The sequence below is a fragment of the Amblyomma maculatum genome, chromosome 1, assembly GCF_055883805.1.
Source record: "Amblyomma maculatum isolate TAMU_Amacu chromosome 1, ASM5588380v1, whole genome shotgun sequence".
Classification (NCBI taxonomy): domain Eukaryota; kingdom Metazoa; phylum Arthropoda; class Arachnida; order Ixodida; family Ixodidae; genus Amblyomma; species Amblyomma maculatum.
The window spans coordinates 121252850-121267454 of record NC_139344.1 but is presented as its reverse complement, the minus strand read 5'-3'; the positions used below and the strand labels follow the sequence as shown (position 1 = coordinate 121267454).

General features: G+C 45.6%; 1 protein-coding gene and 1 non-coding gene across 3 annotated transcripts in view; one reads left to right on the top strand and one right to left on the bottom strand.

Moving 5' to 3' along the window:
* LOC146203742 (medium-chain acyl-CoA ligase ACSF2, mitochondrial-like) overlaps window positions 1–14605 on the bottom strand; it is a 145335-nt gene that overhangs the window by 59923 nt on the left and 70807 nt on the right. Inside the window, exon 1 of one of the 2 annotated variants that reach the window (XM_084588919.1) lies at window positions 10010–10235. The exons of the other annotated variant lie outside the window; for it this stretch is intronic. The gene's annotated coding sequence lies outside the window, so the exon portion shown is untranslated. Of the gene's footprint in view, window positions 1–10009; window positions 10236–14605 lie in introns of those variants that run through there. 2 annotated transcript variants of the gene reach the window in all.
* Window positions 12496–12567, top strand: TRNAA-CGC (transfer RNA alanine (anticodon CGC)). The gene has a single exon. It is a non-coding gene; the product is annotated as a tRNA-Ala (tRNA).

The following is a 14605-nucleotide window of genomic DNA, read 5'->3' as shown; positions in this document are numbered from 1 at the left end:
GGCTTTATATTCATGTAAGGTGGTGTTTGACATAACAAGGTAGCCACGAATATATATGCTAATGAGTGTGTATAAGGTAACAAAGGCATAAATTAACGAATCAGCAATTAAGCGAGTAACAAAGTGCGTGTACATGAACAAGAATCCACAAATGATTCCGCGGACGGGAGTTATAGCGTTATTTTGCCCCCTAAATCTTTTTTTTTTTCTTTTGGTGTCATAGTTTTTCCGAGATGTTAAGGAGGCTGTGGGGAGAAGCTATTCTGCCTTTGCACTTGTGAAAAGCACGATTTTTGGGCTGCAGGGGTGAGTTTCTGGCATCTTCGCATTCACTCTTTCCAAGCTGTGCAGTCATAGTTGTTTGTTGCACGTTGCATCTAAGACTGGGGGCCATTGCTCTGATACTAGATATTTTCATGGGATAAACAAGCGTTCATTGTAACTACAGCTGTCATGATTGAGTGGACTGGACTGCAATTTTTTTTACTGAATGGCATATATGCGACTGTTGCGGTAACACATGTGTGATGGCAGAAGTTGATCATAAAAGTACTTTATTAAAGTACATCATAAAAATCATCAAGCAAAAAACAAAGTAGAAAAATTGAAACTGGGGCAATTAATATCCTAATAAATAAATTCTCATGTCTAGTGTTTTTGTTCTTTAGTAACACCATGCAGCTCGGCATCGATTACACTTTTCTTTGCGACAAATAAACACATCAAAGTGCCTTAAGAAATCCACACTACCTTAAAAACCCGCGTATAATATTGAGGGTTTTTCCCCCAATTTTTAATGTAAGATTTCTGTCTCGTATTATACGGAGATCCAAACAATGTTAAACTTAAATTCGCAGTTTCGGCCTCGTTATTAATCAGCGCTATCAGAATCAGGCTTCCAGCCAGAGGAGGCAATATCTAGCTATAATCTAGCGGTGGCGCCGGCTGACTGTTTCGATGGTTTCGGTTTCACCACGCTGACCCCGCGATCCTCACCACCACGGTGCCCGCGACCCGTAAGCGACCAGAAGGTCGATCGCACCTTGTAAGATGTAGGATAGCGAAGGGATCACTCGGCGCTTTGCACGGGTCGCTCACGGGTCTCTCCAGCCATGCTGGCCACACAGCCAAATCGTGTACGCTTGACCACCATTCGCAAGGAGCACGTCGGTCGCGCTTTCGAGAAATGCGGGGCACCGAACGCGTTTAGAGGTATGAGAAAGTTGTCTTCAGCAAGGGACTCTCGGCAAACGATACACCGGACGACGACGATCGCGAAAACACAGAATCCAAGAACACTTCCTGGGCGCATACGCCGCGCGCCTGCGCCTGGTACCAGACGCGAAAAGGCGCGAGCGCGGCGCATGCTAGCTTGCAGCTCGTGCGCTGCCGTCCCGCGTCCGAGCACAAAATGAGGCTTCCGCGATTGCCGGGCCGAATGTGAGCTGCTCTTCCCACGGTGCGTAAAATTCTTCGACATAGTGTGTCGGCGCAAGAAGCGTAGCGAACCAGTGCCGGCATATGAAGGTTTGCATGTGGCACTAATCAACACCCGGTGCGCGGTGACGTTGGACGCGAAAGCGCGGAGAGCGTACTCCTCGTGCGGCAAAAGCAAAATGTAGTGCAAATAAGTACTTTTATTGATCTTTCCTCGCTCGCATTATACGCGGACGAAAACTTTTTTCTCCTTTTTTTTTTTTTTTTTGATATCCCGAAATTATATGCAGATTCATATTATGCGCGGGTTTTTACGGTAATCACTAAAAATATTTTATTCAGAGCGCGACACTAACGAAGACACACGTAGAACTCAATGCAAACGAAACTAAGAGAAAGGAAGCTAGCTAACTAAGAGTATCATAATGAGCCCTGAGTCGCTTTGGGACGTTAAGCCCCACAAACCAAACCAAACGATAATGAGCGAACTAGCCCGAATTGTCACTCTTCATGTCATCTTCCAGACCCGTAATGAACCGTTTTCCAGTAACGTCCTGCACATGCGCGAAGCCATATATCAGTCATCATTCTCGTGAGTGGTCGAGTGAGTACGCTGCAGGAACTTTTTCACGAACGACGTCTCCTCGGTCATCAACGCGAGGAACCGCTGCATAATTACATGCAGCGCTAGCATCTTCTAGGCCTTCAAAAATGCACGCATTGTCCTCGCCTGCCTTCGCACCAAGCGACAAGGCGCAGTTAGGTTTGCCAGCGTCCTTTTGTCATGAATTCAAGGAGTACAAACACCAAATTTTGGTGGCACTTTTATTGTTAATGGTCCGTAAGACATTCGAGTATATGGATCACCACGCGGTTTTGGCCTACAACCGCGAAATAATTGTTAATTGAATGTCTTTTTCACCAGTTTCGGTTTCAGCAGCCGAGAGATGGCTTTGGCGTCATAATTAAGTCTAGGTCACACGCGGCATGAAAAAACAGCGATACATTCATTGACTCTTCACTTGTGATTTTGATCTTCACTTGTAAAAATCAAATAAGTGGCAACAATCTGACTAGGCTTGGGCGCGGCCTAATTTCCCCTCGGTATCTGCCCGCCCTACTGGCCACTCCGTGGACAGGGAGTTCCTCAAGGCACCTTAATTTTTCTCTTCGCGGGTCAGCCGTGGATTTTGAAGAGCGGAAGGACATCATGTGACGTCCGGTCCTTGGGCCGATTTAAAGGGCAACTCCGGGTTTTTTTGTGTTTTTTTTTGACATTCGAATATTGTAGTGAAAATTTTACCACAGGTTCTCCTCTCCGTCATGACGCATTCTACAAAATCTGGGCGCCGTACGATAATCCGTTCACGCGCAATACGGCTTTAAAATATGCCGTTTTCATGGCTGAGAGTATTTCTGCGGGCAAAACTAAGTTTCTGACGTCACAGACAGTATACAAGCGTTAATGTCCTCTTCCCGCGTGATTTTGAAATTGTGAGGCTTATAGTGAACTACCTCAGACATTTTATGCAGTGCGTCATGATTTAAATACTTTATTTTCACCATCCAATGCAGTGTACAAATGCCCCGCCGCGGTGGTGCAGTGGTAAGACGCCTGACTACTGTGCCGGAGTACCCGGGTTCGAACCCGACCTCGGCGGCTGCGTTTCGATGGAGGCGAAACGGAGCGGCGTCCGTGTGCTGTGCGATGTCAGTGCACGTTAAAGAACCCCAGGTGGTCGAAATTTCCGGAGCCCTCCACTACAGCGTCTCTCATAGCCTGAGTCGCTTTGGGACGTTAAACCCCACAAACCAACATACCAACCAGCAGTGTACAAATGTTTTTCTAATGCTGAGTGTGACGTCACCATTTCGTCGACTGGGACATCGTTTCTGGCCGTGAAAGCAGTTTCGGTTTCGATTTGCTGTGTTTTTTTTTAAATACTTCTAATTGGAATTTTTAAAAACGGTTTTTTTTTTTGTGTTGGACTCAGGACGTGCCGAGGAATGTAATTCAATTAAAAACACAAAATGATGAAAAAACCACCGGAATCGTTTGGGCCAAAGGAAAAGTTCCACGGCGCTAAAAAAGACGCAGAACGACAAGTACAGTACGGGCACCTTTCCAACTTTCTTTGTTCGCCTTTCTTGGTACTGTGGAACTTTTTCTCTATTCCAAACGCACTTAGCCCAACATTTGGTTCTAATTGCTCCATCGTTTGAATCAGCCAATAAGGCAGATTGCAGCAGTGAGTTATGGTACGGTGCATGGCGCCTTGCGTCCCAACGGAAAAATCAACCGTGGTCCTATGCTGGCCTAATCATCATCATCAGCCTGACTATACCCACTGCAGGGCGAAGGCCTCTCCCATATTTCTCCACTCAACCCGGTTCTGTGCTAGCTGCATCCACTTGACCCCTGCGAACTTCTTGATCTCATCCGCCCACCCAACTTTCAGCCGCCCCCTGCTACGCTTTCCTGGCCTAATTCCGCATACAAAATGGCCAACCTTGACCCAAACCCGGTCAGCGTGGTTGGGCCGACCTCGTTCCTAGTTATTGGTCTTATATCAGCTCGCCTAGTAAGGCTAATGGTGGCCCTATGCAGGCCCAACGGCGACAAGTAGCCTGACCAACCTAAGTCCAAGTATGGTTACCAAGGTGGGACCGATGATGGACCAAAATCGGAGGTCGACCTTGCTGAAATGTCCACCTTAGCAATGCAAAACGTAGCCTGAATTGTTTCAAATGTCAGTCTGTAACATCGCCAACAAAGCACTCATGTTCCTCACGAAAGAAATTTGGTGACTCTCAGAATATTCTGAAAAGCTGACACAAATACAGTGACCTCTTAAGACAGCAGATTTCAAGCTGCAGACGTCTGGCAGTGAACATAACACAAGCATTTCGGGTCCGTGGTGACCATGGCCATCATGTAGACCGTAAAAAAAAATGCACCAAAAAAAAAAAAAAACAATACGAAACAAGACACCATCGCGCTGCACATGTACACACACCTAACAGCAACTTTCAGCGAGCTTATATATCCCCCACATGACACGCTCATTTCAGAGCCAGTGACCCTCGCAAGTCGAGAGAAGTTATTACAATCATTTTTAAGCTTGCGACGGCAAAAATGTAAAATAAAGGAGGGCATGTTCATGCTGCTGATAATTTTTATTTAAAAACATTGCTCTGCTGCCCCTAGCTGTACCAATATTATGCCAGTGCATTCGCTAAAAACACATAGCAATTCGCCAACCTCATGGGCAGCCAACCACGGCACTATTTTGGGTCTTGTCTGGCTGCCGAGCGTTGAGCGCAGACTAATTCCCTGGCATTTACCTATGGTTGGCTGAAAGTCTTTAACCAACTATTAACCAGCATAAAAGGCAGCCAACCAGGGCCCCACCTTTGGCGCTGCAATTGGCAGGCCGAGAATACCGGCTACCGAGCTGTCAAGTCGTTTACCGACGGTCGACCAGTTTCAGTTGGGGTTTCCCCTCCATCGAAAAGCAGCCACCGTGGCCGGGATCGAAGCCGCGTTCTCGGGATCAGCAGTTTAAGCGCCCTAACGGTTGAGCCATCACTAGGGAGCGTGGGCAAGGGTGCCAAATGATGAACGGGTGCTGTCTGATTTTTTTTTTTTTTTTGAAAAATATGCAGTAATTCATCAAGCATGTTATTAAATAATGTAAGGCTATAAATATTTACAAACTGAGAATAGACGCCGCTTTGACACACCTCTTTTCAACACGACGTCGCCCATCACGACCTTTTTTCTTCTCCTTTTTCCCAGTGCAGAGTATAGCCGGCCAGATGGCAAACATTCCGGCCGGCCTATCTGCTTTTCCAAGCAATAAACTCATCTATCTATTGACACTGCGATTTGCCCAGCATCATTTCAGAGCTAAGCCTAGCTCAACTGCTAAGCGCCACTGGCTCCAAATGGGAGCTCGCTCAAATGGCGTATATAAAAGCGGAGAAAGCATGCGCGTTGCGCCACGGGCGAGTGCGAAGCCCACGACTGCGATGTCTTCTGTATTGAATTTCCTCTTTTCATCAGCTTTGTAAGATAAGGTACTCCAATGGGTATTTAACCAGGCTGTGTTCCTATGACATAATTCCGTCCGGGTTTGCTAAGGTTGGCCCTTTTGATAGAGGCTTTATTTCTATCTCTCACTTTTCAGTATATTCCAGAAAATGACGCCGTGAACATTATGCGGACGTCAGAAACATGACGCCAATAAAATAGGTGGAAGAAGACATATCTGGGCATCGTTGGAGGTTCAGTAATTTTAGTTCATACTGAAACAGCACGTCAGCAGTTTTTCATACAGACTGTTCAGCTTTCGTCTAAAAACAAATTAGAGCACTGCAGAATCTACATTGGAGTAATGCGAAAGCACGGATGCTGCTGTTGGTTGCTTCTAGTATAGCTTAATTATCGCTTCTTGTTTGCCCATTTAAATGGGCCTTATATGCATCATCCGACATACCGTAAGGCTGCGCCCCGACTACTGCGAGGGGCCGAGCCAGAGCCACATTTCTCCTCCTAGCGTGACGTGACAAACAGCGAGCGCCCTCTCTCGGCTGCGACACAGCGCCGTGTATGGACTCACCGCTACATACCGCTACCATCCGATGGCGCGAGCTGGAGCCCCGTCTCTCGGTCTGGCGTGACGTCACATGGTCACGTGAAAGGTCATGTATGGAGGCGCCACGACACGCCAAAGGCTCGAGGTGCTAGCAGTATTGCTTTTGCAATAAAACACGCAGAATGGCCACGAAAGGGACTAGCGCCCTTTAAGCAGTCGAACGACTGCAAAAGAAATCAAGACGCGCGAAGCTGCAAAGCAGTCAGGAAAAGGGTAACTGTAGATATCGCACGCCACTCTATGAGTTTGACAGCCACACTTCGTGCCTATTCTGAGGGTGCAAAAGTTCGAGTCCTGAACACGAAAACGCACCCGTATGGATGGAAATTTCTTCACATCATAGACTGCAGGCAAGAGCTGCTAGGGAGAACAGAACCCATTATAGTGAGCGCGCTGTGCTGACTAATGCACAAACAGAACAGTCTCAAAATCGTGTTTGGTTCAAGAGTCTGTGAACTTTCGGTCATCGGATTCAGCAGCATAAGGAACACTTTCCCTGCGGCTGAGGGAAGGAGAACAGTATTACTGAACTGTCATATTATCCAATTCACAAACTGACTTTTTTACGACAACTTTGTAAGTTAACTGTGAGGACAGTACACAATATACCCCAAAAGTTTGCTGTGGTCCTCTGGAAACGCAATATTTCGGGCGCATTTGCAACAAACATATAAAAACTATGCCGAAATGAATGTCAGCAGAAATAACACTTAAGGAACATACAAGATGTAAGCGGGTATGCTCCTTACCACGGAGACGGAGGGGCAGGTAAACTGATTTCATCGAAAGCGGGGGAGAGGTATACGATCGAATAGCCCAGTTTGAATAGACGATTGAACCTCATCTGAGAGATGCTAATTGTAGTGGAAGAGTGCCGCGGCAGAGCACCGCGGTGCACTTTGAATTCCCGTGTTTTGTTCTAAATTTTCATATGGGCAAATTACAGGGCACTCCCGCTCGCCCCATCGCATCTTCTCATCCATTCAATCGCGGTGAGGTTTAGATGTCCAATAAAGTGAAGGAAGCAGTTACTGCGCCTTAGCTATCCTCATAACCACTCTCCCTCAACACCACCCTTTCTACGAGTACAATTCGTAATATTAAAGGGACAGAACACTGGCCAAAATATGCCATGAGATTATGGTGGAGATGAAATGATCTTGCCTCATACAGTACCAGATCGAGCACTACAATATAAAAAAGAGGCTTTACAATTTTAATTTGCCATTGAAAATCGCATAAAAACAACCGAGGCGCTATCTAGCGGAGAAGCCCTAGTACTTTCAGTGTAGCCCCCCACGTGACTACATGTCAGCAAATATCGCTGATTTTCGTAACTGCACATTGTTCTCCTTTCTTCTAGGAGTGCTTGCCAAAATTTATTATATTTTGCGCTCTCTCCAGTGCGTCCTTAAATAAAAACCACCCCTGCTTTCGCACCGCGAGAGGTACGCTTTCAGGTTTTGCCACTAGATAGCACCAGAGTGTTTGCAATTTCGTGAATGGAGCAATGACAGTGCCCACTAAAACTTTCGTCGACGAGGTCGTGCGTTATTGTGCCGTAGCAGCATTGAGTATGAAACTGAAAAGGACGTTACTCTACGCAAAAAATGTCTGATTACTGTCTAGCGAGTGAAAGTAATATTTGTTTTCGGTACGTCTTTTTTGCTGACCACCAGTCGTCATCGCGGTCGCTGCTCATGGTTTCCAGCATCGGACTACATAAAAACGGACACACGCATTGATCGAAAAATTCCCGGTAAAACTTTTCTACAGCGTTTCTAACAAAACCGTTATGGAATCGAACATTTTAGACATCAATCTTTCCACTGCGGCAAAAAACGATCGAGACCTAAATTCCAGTGTTCTGTCCCTTTAAAGAAAACAACCCCTTAAATTTCCCTAATTTGTCCTTACACACAGACCTTTCACTGCAGCTCCAAAAAACACTCTCCCAAGGCGAAACTTTTTGCTGCCCCAACCAAGGTCGACCAGCTACTCAGAAACATCGCATCATCCTTTTTTTTTTTTTTTTAGCACATACGCCTCACTCCAATGCAGGCCCTTTGGTCCAATAAAAGCAATGCAGCACCCTTCATGGCTGCTGCAAACGTTCCAAGAGAAAGTGCGGAGAGAGATACCGTTAAGAAGCAAGAAAAAAAAAACAATATAAATATAAACCTAGCCACCCAACATCTTCAAAGAGAAAGCAATTCCAGGTGTCTAGAATTGGCACAAATAACGCCTAATAAAATCATAAGCTTCCAAGGTGCTGGAAAAAAATCGCTTTAGCGCCACAATACGGGCGTCTTTATCGACCTGAAACACAGTGCCTGCTAATATCATGTGGACCGTCGCTGCTCAACGATATACCTAACAAAGCACTACATACACACACAGTATTGTGATTAGCCGTTTCTCTGAGACATCATCCGTTTCTCTAATGGCTGAACTGTAGCCGGTGCTTGTGTGTGTACCAGATTGACGGTGACTATTTTCCCCACACAATCCTTGATGCAGGGCACTCATCATTCGTCCTGGATAACGGTCTGGCTGGCGACAGGGAAATGGGGGAGTTCCTCATTACGACACACTTTACTAAGACCGCAGCGACACCGTATAACGGTAAATGTTCCACACGCAGCTATCACTGCAAAAGAAGCTGCTGGAAACGACGCCAGTTACTGACGGTTGTAAATATGGTGACAAACGCAAACGAATCGAAACAACAAAACAAGACGGTCGAAATAGCAGATATAAATGAAAACAAAAATAAATAACGGCAATCTGAACGGCACAGTGTAAGCAGACGGGCGGCAGGATGGATGGATGGAATGGATGGATGGATGGAATATAGGAGCGTCCCCTTCGAAACGGGGTGGTAGCAGTAGCTATCATGCTCATTTTTCTCCCTATATCTTAATTATTGATTTAGAATGGTTACTAAACCATCATTCAATTTATTAAATTTTTGTTCCTACATTACTAACATTATGTCACTTCTCTGCTGTTAAGCCACCAATCTTCCAGTCGTTTTTTGCTAGTTTCCACCGCCGGTTTATTCACCCGGCCACTGTTATCTCTAAACCCCAGAGCTTCAGGAACAGTGATTGCGCCTGCATCAACTTCCGGATGGATACCATTACATTCGAGTATAATATGGTCAATTGTTTCACTGGAGTTACCACATACAGCACATGCGTCATCTCCATTGTTAAATTTCTTTTTGTAGCTGCGTGTTCTAAGGCACCCCGATGTAGCTTCAAAAAGTAGGGCACTGCCTCTTGAGTTATCAAAGAAAGCTTCCTTCCTGATCTGCATTTTCCACTTTCGGCATAATTCCACACTCTGTTTTTTTTTTTCCATCGAATTTATCCAATTTTTACCTTCTGTGTTTTTCACCTGTTGCTTAATGCTCTTTATTTCTCCGTCCTTGATGAGCAGACAAAGCGGCGAGAGCGCCGTCTATAGAACTCGTGTGTACGCTGTGATTCTGCTCATATCAGAATAAGCGCACAATGGGCAGGCCCCGCGAGTTTCGCCGTTACGCCACCCGCAGCACATTTCTTGCACTTCCGCGCGCGGGTGCACGTGCACTGCCGACACTGATGGAGTACACGGGCAGCCACTTTCAGCGATAAGTCGGGGACGAGTTCTCACTGCCCTCGGCGGACGCGTTACCTCTCCAGGCGAGGAAAAAGATCGGAGCCAAATAACCTCCACTTTTCTTTCGAGCAGCTGACGCAGGCGAAGCAAAGCGCGACCAAGAGCCTCGCACGAAGCAACGAACCGCAACTCGATGCACTCTGCCAAACGTGCGGCGCATTAAAGCAAAGCTTTCCACAGCTCCTAGACTCAGTACAAGTACTCACACGAACTGTACAAAGCCGGAAACGGGGAAATTTTCGACTCACCCCGGCGGGAACAAATTCAGGCAGCTCGTGGAATTCAGCTGTTCAGTAAGCCGAACAAAGAGGTGTCACCGTCTCACAGAATATGCCAAAACCAGCCATGACCACCAAGGGATTGCTCCAGCTGTACTAGAGATCTCTAGCTCCTTACAACGCTGTCAACTCTAAGAGTAAGCAGTGATGTGCATGTACCAGTATAAGCGTCTCTTTGATTGCGCAATTATGATTTGTACAAGTGGTGTTTAAAGCGACATTGTTATAGGCTTCTACAGGGTGTTGCATAATTAGACCCGCGCTGTAGAATGCTTCTCCCAGCTAAACCGCGGAATCCTTGCAGTTCAGATTTCGCACAGAAATCGCATTTTGTCGCTAGTATTTTTTAATACTAAATTTGTTTGTGGTACTCGCCTGATTCGATCAGAAGAAGTAAAATATTCCCATCGCCTGCGGCGGCGGCGACGCCAGACGAACCGCTGCCCCAGCGATGGGACTGGTGGCGCCACCTCATGCTGCTAACAACAACTCTGTAGCAGGAAAACAGGGGGCGAGCGTTTCTGGCAGAAGGTTTGAGTTGTTATAAGCAGCATGAGGTGGCGCCACCAGTCCCATCACTGGGGCAGCGGTTCGTCTGGCGTCGCCGCCGCCGCAGGCGATGGGAATATTTTACTTCTTCTGATCGAATCAGGCAAGTACCACAAACAAATTTAGTATTAAAAAATACTAGCGACAAAATGTGATTTCTGTGCGAAATCTGAACTGCAAGGATTCCGCGGTTTAGCTGGGAGAAGCATTCTACAGCGCGGGTCTAATTGTGCAACACCCTGTATATGTGCAGAAAGGAAACGCTGCTTTATGCGATTTGGAGTTAATTTTTCAAAACATTTTTCCTTAAAGGGCAGTAACATTAAAAATGATTCTCTTTCTTGTTTTCAGTAAACGGTGTCATTAAAACACATCATTTATTATATATTTCAGCAGCCAGGAAAAGCTTCAGACCACAGTTCGTACAGTTCCTCCTTCGTCCCTTTTCTCTCTGTTCGGTTGAGGTGTCCCTCTAGAAGATATGGCTCCTCCCATTCCTCAAACAGATTTGCACTTCCAGCATTTTTTTTTCGTCGAGTGCATTGAATTTTGGTGTTCGAACCAGCGTTGGCGCTATCGTTTGTTACATCCGCTTGACGAGCCTCATCAAAACACATTCCCAAAAAGGAGAAAATGGAAAACGTGGCCCAGCATACGCACTCTTGCAATGTGGTAATTCAGGCGTGACGCAGAGTAGACCGGTAGTTTTTATAAAGTGAGCCATTTTTGTCAACAAACCGCAGTCTCTTGTTTGATCGTCCATGTGTTGTGCATTCCGTACTCCTTTATGCCAGTGTTCCCAGAGATGGAAATATGTTTTAAGTCTATTGTTAAACCTAAGAGGTGTGAAATCGTGAAAGGATCGGATTTATAGTCCACCAGTTTTGTTACAGGCGGAATTAGACAAAGCAAAAGCTATATGTGCTAGTGTATAGAACCACCGAGAACACGGCGTTGAATTTCTTCTAGCTAGCCCAGTTCGCTGTCCTAACTGAGGTGGAGTATATGGGAAAGGAGGGGGCTATGAATCCTGACATGTTTGCTTGTTCTATTCTCCTAGCTTATGGGTAAACCAGTATAGTTAAACCTTGATTTACCGAAGCTGAGGGAAGCCACGAACTATCTCGTTAAATCGTGAACTTTGTTAAATTGAGAGGTATTCCCGGTCATTTTATTCGATAAATTCGATTATGCGGAGTAGCAGCAACCAGAAAGCTACCGCGGCACCATTTTGGCAAAGCGTAACTGCTCAGAAAATGAAATTGTGGCCCGCAGAATCCTACATCTCTCATCATCATCATCATTAGCCTGACTATACCCACTGCAGGGCGAAGGCCTCTCCCATATTTCTCCAATTAACCCGGTTCTGTGCTAGCTGCATCCACCTGACCCCTGCGAACTTCTTAACCTCATCCGCCCACCTACATCTCTAGCGCGTCTAAAAAACAAAAATTGTTACCTGAACAAGAAGAGCCCCGAGGGAATACAATTTATCTCCCAGCAAAGATGGCGGTGATCTTTGCTTGCGTGCGTTTTGTAAGCAACGGCCGCACTGATTCTTCTTAAGTTTGAAGTGTGTCCAGCACGTAATTCGTCCCCTTGTGTATTCCAGCAAACGGCCGCAGCAGACGAAGGCAGCAGACAAAGGCAGCAGACAAAGGCAGGGGTGCAACAGCTGAAATCAAAATCTTGGTCTTGGAGCAGTGGAATCCAATTTGGAGCAGCCAACAGAAAAAAAAAAAAAAAAAAAACTGCACTTTTCAGCACGGATTCAAATTGTGGAGCAGTTAAACAGGAGATAAGCATTACTTACGGTACAAACAAACAAACAAACAAAAAAGTAATGTGAATATCGGATCGTATGAGTGTGATACAAAGAAAATAAAGCAGGAGCCATCTACCAACCTGGGGGTGTAGCTCAGTGGTAGAGCGCTCGCTTCGCATGTGAGAGGCCCCGGGTTCGAACCCCGGCACCTCCAGTTATTTTTTTTTAGGAATCTAGCGAGTGCTTTTTTTTTTTTTTTTTTTTAAATAACCCTTTTATACAGCAACGCATGGTAATAAACTAAAGGAAACAGAATCAGCCAGACTCGGAGGTTAATCTTTCAAACTTCGAGGACCAAAAAAAGATTACAGAAGCAGCTTTAGAATATACGTTTTTTTTTTTTTTTGCATCTAGCGCGGTTTGACAGTTTCATTTACAGAATCTTATCCTGCCTACAAGACTCATAAAACACTGTTTTACTGTCTGCGCAATCCACGGCTTGTGTCATGCGAGGGTAGCTCCAGAAAGGCCCAATTCGAAACCGTGACTGTGATCAGCCTGTGCCCGAAAGCGAGCGCACCCACACACAAAAACAAAAAATGTTGATTCAAAAGCGAACAAGAAAAAAAATAAAGACCAAGAGGCAAAAGGCCAAATGCCGAAAGTAGATAAGAAAGCAAGTCGTAAGCAAAGAAAACGCAAAGAAAACTGATGAGCGAGCGCGTCTTCGGCCCAGGATGCTTTTGGAGATGCCTCGGTGGTTTTGACACGATATTTTGATTAAGAGGCGGTGGGCGATGGCTCAGGATACCTAGGCTATATATTTCGTGCACGGAGCATACAGTATAGTATTTCGATATTCCAGCATTCGTAAATGTTAATTTTGGAAGTGTTGGACTCCATTGCGGCTTTATGGAATTCAAAATTTAAGGCTGCTGCGTACTTCCCGATCTGCTGACGTCCAAAATGATTAACGTGAAAGCATGACTTCGCTATGTTCACAGATTTCTGTCCACAGACAGTGTCCGCAGACCGCGTCAGCAAAATCGTGTCCGCAGCAGTTGCGAGTAATTGAGAAGAGGTAGAGGTTTATGAGTGGTGTCCCTCCATAGAGGTGATGTAATGTTGTGTCCGAAAAATAATTAGGCCAATAACGTAAGTAGGTAATTAATTAGAGGCAAAAAACGCAGAAGTGAAGGCGAAAATGGCCTCATTAGCCAATGGCTTGGCGCCACATTTGAATGTATCAAATACTAAAATAGTTAAATCAGTCAATTAAGGTGACGTCAAGGATGTGACGTCATGCAACCTAAAGTCGAGCCATAAAAGGGCATACGAAGGAATTGGTGCGCAATAAAGTGCCAAAGGATAAAGTAGTTAATTAAGGCAGTCAATTAGGGTGACGTCAAGGATGTGACGTCATTCAACCGGAAGTAGCACCGAAAAAGGGCACAGGAAGGGATTGGCGCGCAATTTGAAAGTACCGAAGACTAAAATGGGTAAACAAGAAGTGAATTAATGTGAAGTCAAGGATGTGACGTCACGTAGCCGGAAGTAGCACCGAAAAAGGGCATAGGAAGGGATTGGCGCGCAATTTGAATGTACCGAAGACTAAAATGTGTAAACAAGAAGTGAATTAATGTGACGTAACGCAACCGGAAATAGAGCCGAAAAGGGGGCATAGGAACGGATTGGCGCGCAATTTGAAAGTTCCAAAGACTGAAATGGGTAAACAAGAAGTGAATTATGTGACGTCGCGCAACCGGAAGTAGAGCCGAAAAAGGGCATAGGAAGGGATTGGAGCGCAATTTGCAAGAACCAGACTAAAATGGGTAAACAAGAAGTGAATTAAGCAACTAGACACAACCAGAAGCAACAGCAGCATCCGTGCTTTTGCATTACTCCAATGCAGATTCTGCAGTGCTCTTTATTTTTATGTTTTCACATGTACCACCGCCTCAAGCTATATTATAACAAACACAGAAGCCATAACTGAACGAGTCCATCGACGAGGCAGCATAAAATCAACCTTGCCGTACATGAATGGCCCAACAATATGCCGAAAACTTCCAACTGCCGCATAAAAGAACTAGATAGGTATATCTACTAAAAACACCCGGTGCTTAAAACACAGTGTAAAAGTATTGCCAATTGCTCCAAAGTCACAAGTACCACCACGGCCTTTTTCGCAGTCGCACTGCGAAAGTCTAGTAACGTTGACTGCGACAGCGCTGCGTTAGTCTAGTAACGTT